At 40.9% G+C, this 8,368-nt stretch overlaps 1 pseudogene; it reads left to right on the forward strand.

Moving 5' to 3' along the window:
• The first annotated feature begins 5,941 nt into the window (after positions 1-5,941).
• On the forward strand, positions 5,942-6,864 carry LOC102264057 (annotated as a pseudogene).
• Positions 6,865-8,368: the final 1,504 nt, after the last annotated feature.

Here is an 8,368-nt window from a genome sequence, read left to right on the forward strand (position 1 = left end):
AAAAACTAACAAATGCTGGATATGCCTACGAGGACACTGTGGCAAGAAGAGGCCGTGTAGACCAGTGGTTCTCAACCTGTGGGTCTCGATCCCTTTGGGGGTTGAACGACCCTTTCACAGGGGTCGCCTAAGACCATCGGAAAACACATATATAATTACATATTGTTTTTGTGATTAATCACTATGCCTTAATTATGTTCAATTTGTAACAATGAAAATACATCCTGCATATCAGATATTTACATTATGATTCATAACAGTTGCAAAATTACAGTTATGAAGTAGCAAAGAAAATAATTTTATGGTTGGGGGTCACCACAACATGAGGAACTGTATTAAAGGGTCACGGCATTAGGAAGGTTGAGAACCACTGGTGTAGACAGAGCTTCAGTCTCTACATGCTGGTTATTATGCGAAATGACATTGCAGCTCAATTAGATCAGTGATTTGATTGGTTTTATTTTTCTTCATAGATCACACCTGTAACTGTTGGAGCTGGAATGCTATATAAAAAGCAATGCAAGCCTGGCTGACGTGGCTCAGTGATTGAGTGGTGACCTATGAAGCAGAAAATCACGGTTCAATTCCCAAACGGGGCACATGCAGGGGTTGCGGGCTCGATCCCTAGTGTGGGGTGTGCAGGAGACAGCCGATCAATGATTCTCTCTCATCATTGATGTTTCTATCTCTCTCTCCCTCTCCCTTCCTCTCTGAAATCAACTACTATGCATATACTAGTATATATATGCAATGCAATTATACTTTTTTGAAGAATGTCGCAAGGATTAAGCTTAGGTAGGTTGAACGAAAAATCATCTCAGTCTTTCTTTCTCCTGTCTTTATTTCTTCTTTCTCTTCCTCCTTCCTTTCATCCTTCCTGTCCTTATTTTTCATACAGAGGCTGTGTGCTATAATGAAAAAGCATGGATTTTAGAGTCAGGCAGTTATTATTTAGAATCTTTTCTTTACCATTTTCTATCAGGTCACTTTAACCTTTCTGAGGCTCAGTGTCCTCATGAGTTAAAAGACAGATAATAATACTTACATTACAGGACTATAGTGAGACTTACTACTATAAACATCAAGCATGTGAACCATTTAGTTTAATCTTCACAATAACTTGGCGAGTAAAATGTTTGGTACATTGTAGGTGATGTAAAAATAACATGGTGATGGACATGTTGGATGTTCTCTAGAACATGTCTTTTGAGCATTTACTTATTTAATTATCAGTTGTCATTATCCATGCCATTAGCCTCCACAGTCTCTACCCCCCAAAACTGGTCATTTATTCATTCAAAATATGTTCTTTTGGTACCTGCTATGTACCAGGTATTATGTATATTACTTGGAGGAAAAATGGAGACCAAAATGTACAAGATGTACTTCCTAGCTTCAAAGGGGTTATAATTTAGTAGAGGTTATAGATCAATAAACAATCATTATAACCAAGTGTGATGAGTCCATTAACAGCAAGAAATACAGAGTGGATGTTATAGGATGTCTTAGAGAGGTTCCTTAAAGGAAATCCCATCTATGCTGAGCTTAAAGAATACTAGTAAATATAATTAGGATTGGATTAAATATATATATAATTTTCAAAGGTAGTAACATGAGAGGGACTATGATAGATTTGAGAAACTGAAAGTAGTTAATTCTGAAATTTGAAGAGGTCAATGGTAAGGGTTGAGTCTGGAGGTAAGCAAGACTGGGAGGTTATGGAAAAATTTGATGCCCATCTCCCAGAGGTGGTCTAATCTTAGGCTGCCTTTTAGCTGTTGTTGAGTTCTTGGTTCCTCCCCTCCTCAGCTTGGCTTTGGAACAAGGCCCGCTGCCCTGCTGGCCTTCTAGACTCCTGATCTGAGTGGGCATATGGCTATGTTGCTAACTCCTGATCCTCATGTAATCCTTTAAGCTGTGTTCTTGGTCCTGAAAAAGAAAGGCTTATCTTACTAGTCACAATGTGGGGCATTCTTGGTCAGTTGGCTATCTCTAAATATCACCCCTACCCTAATCTGAGCGCTAATGGGCTATGGAGCAAGGAGGTTCTTATCAAGGGTCTCTTCTGGCCAGGACTTCTCAGTCTGGGGGCCCTTTTTGCAGGCCCGGGAAGCTGAGGTCAAGCTGACCCAGAGTCAACTCCCACACCCTGGGCCTCTCTGAATCGAAATGCTTTCTGGCAAGTCTGAGCTAGCCAGACTCTGTGACATGATAACCTAATTAATTACCATTTCACCTGTCCCGGGAGTGGGGAGATAAATGACGTATAGATCGATAAGCTAGGGGGAAGACTGAATCATTTATTGACTCACTCATGAGCTTGTGGTACAGAAAGTACTATCCTGGTAGCTATGCCTGTCAGAGTACTGAGAAAAGTCTGAGGGGTGCTCAAAGCACAGGAACACAAAAGCAAACAGCCAGTTCTCAACACACTGCTTTCTTTTGTGTGGCCAGTCCAATACTAATTATCTCTGAGTAAGGTGTTCATCTGTTGTCCAAACCCGGACCTTTTAGAGTGAGAGAGGCTGCTGGTAATTACTGTTCTGGGACAGCAGACATGAAGTGGCAAACCCAGCCATAGGGCTGTCCTAACCAGGAGTTCTCCATTGGTCTAATGACTGCTCCCAAGTTTGTGGTATCTGAACTTATGGGAAGAACCTAGGACCAAATTACAGTATTTTGGGGCCTTATTCTGGCATTATTTTTCATGCTCCCCAAAGCAATTTTTTGAACATTTTGCATTTTATGAAATTCTCATTTTTCTGAGAGGCCATTATTAGCCATTTCAACACAAGACAATTGATTTCCACTCAAAGCAAGAGTGGTAATAATGGAAAGAGAAATAATACTGAAGAGGAAAACTTCAGCAGTATCTCTGGCTTTTATTATCCTTTATTAATTGCATCATGGAGGTAGAGACATCATTTGTTTTGAAGGGTTGGCCCAAAAATTGTGTATTATATATTATTAGCTTTGATCATACTATATGGGTAGGGATAATTATTTGTGTTATTATTGTTTGTCTCCTATGCAACTAATAGATGAGAGACCAAGAAGGTACTTTCTTGAATTATGAGCTGTTTTCTTTTAAACATGTTTCTTGGTAAAATAATAAGTAAAATGTCAGTGTGATGTGAAGCCATAACCATCTTAGCAGCAGTATTTTTTTTCACCTCAAATTAGGAAGGTTGTGGGGAAATTGGATTACCAAGTGTTACTTTCATTTTTCATTCCTTCCTCCATTATAATAATACTAGAGTCCAAGTGCATGACATTCATACACTGGGGGTGTGTGGGGGACCCTCAGCCCAGCCTGCACCCTCTTGCAATACAGGACCCCTCAGGGGATGTCTGACTTCCGGCTTAGGCCCACTCCCTCTGGGAAGCCTAAGCCATCAGTCGGACATCCCCCAAGGGGTCATTAGCGCAGCCATGGAGGCAGGAGTGGCTCCTGCCACCGCCACTATGCTCGCCAGCCCTGAGCCTGAATTCTGGCTGAGCCGACGCTCCCCCTGTGGGAGCGCACTGACCACCAGGGGTGGCTCCTGCATTGAGCAATTGCCCCCTGGTGGTCAGTGCTCATCATAGCTACCAGTCATTCCACTGTTTGGTCGATTTGCATATTAGCCTTTTATTATATAGGATTAAAAACTACCATTTTTAGCACTAACACCTGAAGCAGAAGTTCTCAAGTTAGGGAGATTTTTCCTCTCAAGGGATATTTGGTAATATTTGGACACATTCTTGCTCTCATCAAAACTGGGATTGGGGTGCTCTTGGCATATAATGGTTAGAGGCTAGGGAGGCTGCTAAATGTCCTTCAATGCACAGGACAGCCACATAAGCAAATCATTTATCTGGATCCAAATGGCAATTGTGCCAAAGTTGAAAAGCTGCTCTGCGGCATCCTAATCATTTATTTATTTATTTATTTATTTATTTATTTATTCATTCAACATTTATTTATTTAGCACCCACTATGTGCCAGGCACTACATTGCTGAGAATAATGCAGTGAACAAAGCAGGACAAATCTCTACTCTGGCTTGGTTTGCATTTGTTTGATGTCTTCAGGATCCTGTCCTCAATGTTCTTTTCAACAATGGCTGCTACAGATTTGTCATTTAGAGTAATCCCGAAGGTAAATGACATACTCTGTAATTTGCCAAGATGTAAATGTGATTTCAGTGTGCTAACAGTGTGATGTGCTAGAGTGAGGATTGTCTTTGGTGAGTGGTCCCAGCCCAGCTACCCAGAATGTAAAGTCAGCTGAACAAGAATTATAGCATGGATTCCCCCTCAACCCTTGTAATGACTAGTCTCTCTACTCCCAACTTTATACCCTTATTCTTGACATATTAATTTTTAACAAAGACAAACCTCCTAAAAATATAACTTCTATCTTCTTACATCAGTTTGTTCTGGCCGCTATAACAAATACTTCGACTGGGGGGTGGCTTATAAGCAACAAAAATTTATTTCTCACAGATTTGGAGGCTGAGAAGTCCAAAATCCAGGTGCTGTCAGATTCAGTGTTTGGTGACAGCCTGTTTCCTGGAGTGGTGATAGAGCTCTCTGGGGTCTCTTTTATAAGCGCACTAATCTATTCATGAGATCTCTGTCCTCTTGACCTAATCTCCTCTTAAAGGCCCTACCTCCAAATGCCATCATATTGGGGATTATGATTCAACATATGAATTTTGGAGGACATGTTCATTTTGTCTACAGCACCTTTTATCTTTCCCAGCACAATTCATCTACACTCATGTTTTCATGCTGTTGCACAGCTCTCCCGCCTGCCAGGAATGCCTCCCTCCCCGCTCCCTCTCCACAGTGTTGACCTTGGGAAGGCCTACTCATTCTGCAGGGTTCACCCTAAGCATTGCTTTGTGCCCCTTCCTTTTTAAGAAAATACTATCTCATATTGTAATGTCTTTAGGGTATGAAGAAGAAGAAGACTCAAAAGCAAAGTTTCTGTCCTTGAGCATGTTGTTCTACCCAGGAAATTATCTGTTATCTAATTTTAAAGCTATCCTACTCTCTCAATTCCAAATTATTGAATTTCTGTCTTTAATTTGCTGGGTGATCCTGTATATTTTATTTAACCTCTCTGCGTTGTCATTTTACCAACTCAAATTCTGCCGAGTAATATTCTCACTATAACTCAAAGAAATGTATTAAATTCTTTGAATTCTCCGGAGTAAAACCAATGATGAAATAAATTAAAGAAGATTACTTGTAATGAAAGAAGATTCATTAAAGAAGATTGTTTGTTTAATTTTTAAATAAAACATTTCATTTAGACCTTAACAAAGTAAAACTCTTTTCAAAGAAAAATGTTTCCTCCTTATACATCTTTAAAATTTGCAGCCACTTATAACAAACTTTGACATGCATTTCTTTCTTGTGCAGAAAATCATTTGTATTTTTCTTCAATTTGTCCTTAAACTTATAATTCTTCTTTTGCTTATTTTACTTAGTTCATTTCCCCTCAAATAAAAGGAAAGTTTTATGTCGGAGAAGTAAGGAGATAAAAGCTTAAAATTATATGTCCTTGCTCTTGATCCAAAGATTTCTTATATTATAAGCAAAAGGAGAAGAAAAAAATGAGGAATTAAAAAAAAAGACATATAGAATGGGATGCTAGGTAACTTTATTCACCTTATTACTCCAAGTTTTAGAAGTATTTTAAAAATCATTTTTTTTGTGTGTGAGATAGGTAAATATGTGTCAATAAATAATTGTAAGAGTAAATAATATGAAAGATTTTCAATCAGGATATCTTTCAGTCACAACACTGTTGTATATTACACTTCCATGGAGTATTTCTATGCATGGAAAATGGATGTTTAGGTACTACATGTTGGATGGATATGGAGGGGAAAAAAAACAACCTAGAACTTACTAATAATCTTCTCTGTGCTATGTGTATATGTAATATGTATACGCTTATGGAACGGCTCTCGGTTGACTACGGCAAAAAGTCCAAGCTAGAATTTGCCATTTACCCAGCCCCCCAGGTGTCCACGGCCGTGGTGGAGCCCTACAACTCCATCCTGACCACCCACACGACCCTGGAGCATTCCGACTGTGCCTTCATGGTGGACAACGAAGCCATCTATGACATATGTCGGCGCAACCTGGACATTGAGCGGCCCACCTACACCAACCTCAATCGTCTGATTGGGCAGATCGTGTCCTCCATCACGGCCTCCCTGCGCTTTGATGGGGCCCTGAACGTGGACTTGACGGAATTCCAGACCAACCTGGTCCCGTACCCCCGCATCCACTTCCCCCTGGCCACCTACGCCCCAGTCATCTCAGCTGAGAAGGCCTACCATGAGCAGCTGTCCGTGGCTGAGATCACCAACGCCTGCTTTGAGCCTGCCAACCAGATGGTCAAGTGTGACCCTCGCCATGGCAAGTACATGGCCTGCTGCATGTTGTACCGGGGGACGTGTCAACACGGCCATTGCCACCATCAATACCAAGCGCACCATCCAGTTTGTGGATTGGTGCCCAACGGGATTTAAGGTGGGCATCAACTACTAGCCCCCCACCGTCGTCCCTGGAGGAGACCTGGCCAAGGTGCTGTGGGCTGTGTGCATGCTGAGCAACACCACCGCCATCGCTGAGGCCTGGGCCCGCCTGGACCGTAAGTTCGATCTTATGTATGCAAAGCAAGCCTTTGTGCACTGGTATGTGGGGGAGGGCATGGAGGAAGGGGAGTTCTCCGAGGCCCCGGGAGGACCTGGCAGCTCTGGAGAAAGATTATGAAGAGGTGGGTGTGGATTCCGTGGAAGCTGAGGCTGAAGAAGGGGAAGAATACTGAATGGGAGAGTTGTGCTGGCACCTATCCCTTTGTATCCCCCCCGCCCTCACCCCACACACACACTGTAACATTACAAGATATGTTTACCTATTAAAGTTTCTGTATTGAAGCAAAAAAAAAAAGTAAATTATTTCATTTCACCCTTCCAACAACTCTATGTAGTATATTTACTTACTTTTGAGTTCAACAAACTGGAGCTCACAATAAAGTTAGTTCAAAATAGAGCTAACATTGAAAACTAAGGTTTTCTGACTCAAACTCCTTACCACACAGATGTCCTGTTATGTATAAAATAAATGTCCTGGCCTAAGGAAGTTTATAATTCACAAAACAAATGTAAATATATCTGTAAAGAGCAGAATCGGTACACCCATGTTAAGTATGGCAAAATAACTCCATCTACATGATTATGAGGTCCAGGGCTCACTGCTAAAGGAGCGCTCACTTTGAGTAAGTTTTCCCTCGACACTCATGCAGAAACAGAGATACTATTTTGCTAACAAGCTTTTTGCCAGTGATGTAACATGCCGTGCAGACCTTGAAATTACCAGATGTAATTCCGTCACTTGCTATGCAAATTTGGCAAAGTTTTTAATCTCTATCAGACTACTTGTTAATTTGGAAAATGATACCAATCTGCCAGGTTGTTGTAAGGATTAAAGAGATGTTTAGTTCATGCTTAGTTCTCAACAATGATGGTTGCAACCATTTGTGGAGCCATTATCATTGGAACATGTTTTGATACATTTTGGTGGGCATTTTGGAGACCTTTGGTGGGGGCGGGGCTGTGGTCCTAGATGGAGCCCTCTGCACGCACTGACCGGCAGTGCTGGTCAGACTATGTGCACCAAAGTGCTAAGTAATTGAGTATGTGGAGGAGAGATGCCAGCGTCGGGAGATACTGGAAAGAAGGAATCAAGAGTTTCACCACAGGTGCTTTGCAACATCAACCAAAGAAACTGGCAGGAATCTATGGAAGCAAGTATAGGAAAGGGGCTGGGATGGGAGATGAATGTTCATTTCTCTCAAATTGAATATTTCCAACAAGACAGTTCTTGGGTCAATGGTCACAACATTTTTCTCTTAATGGGGAAATCTCTTTTGAAGAACTAAGCTCACAAAACACAAAAATCACACAATAATAGGACATATTTTTCTCTCCTTTCTTTCATTCTTTAATGTAATTCATCTAAAAAAGTTATTTCCCATAAACTGGTTTAACTCGGAAGAGAGTCACAATCCATCCAAATCAATCCAAAGGAAGGTAAAAAGAGTAATCAGACTCCCATTATGCAAAATGGAACTCAGTTAATTTATTGCATTGCTCTGAATAATAAGCTGTTAGACTCCACATTCCCTTTGTTCACATTAGATCAAATAGTTTATTGCTGCTAGAGTTTATTTCATATCACATACAGTTTGGATACATTACAATGGAGTAGATATTAGTCTGTTAAAGAAACAGACTTAAGTACTTCACTTATAGGATAGCTCCATATGAGAAATGGCAGGGGAGAAGGAGAACTGCAAACAAGGT

The sequence above is a fragment of the Myotis brandtii genome, unplaced genomic scaffold, assembly GCF_000412655.1.
Source record: "Myotis brandtii unplaced genomic scaffold, ASM41265v1 scaffold504, whole genome shotgun sequence".
NCBI classification, from domain to species: Eukaryota; Metazoa; Chordata; class Mammalia; order Chiroptera; family Vespertilionidae; genus Myotis; species Myotis brandtii.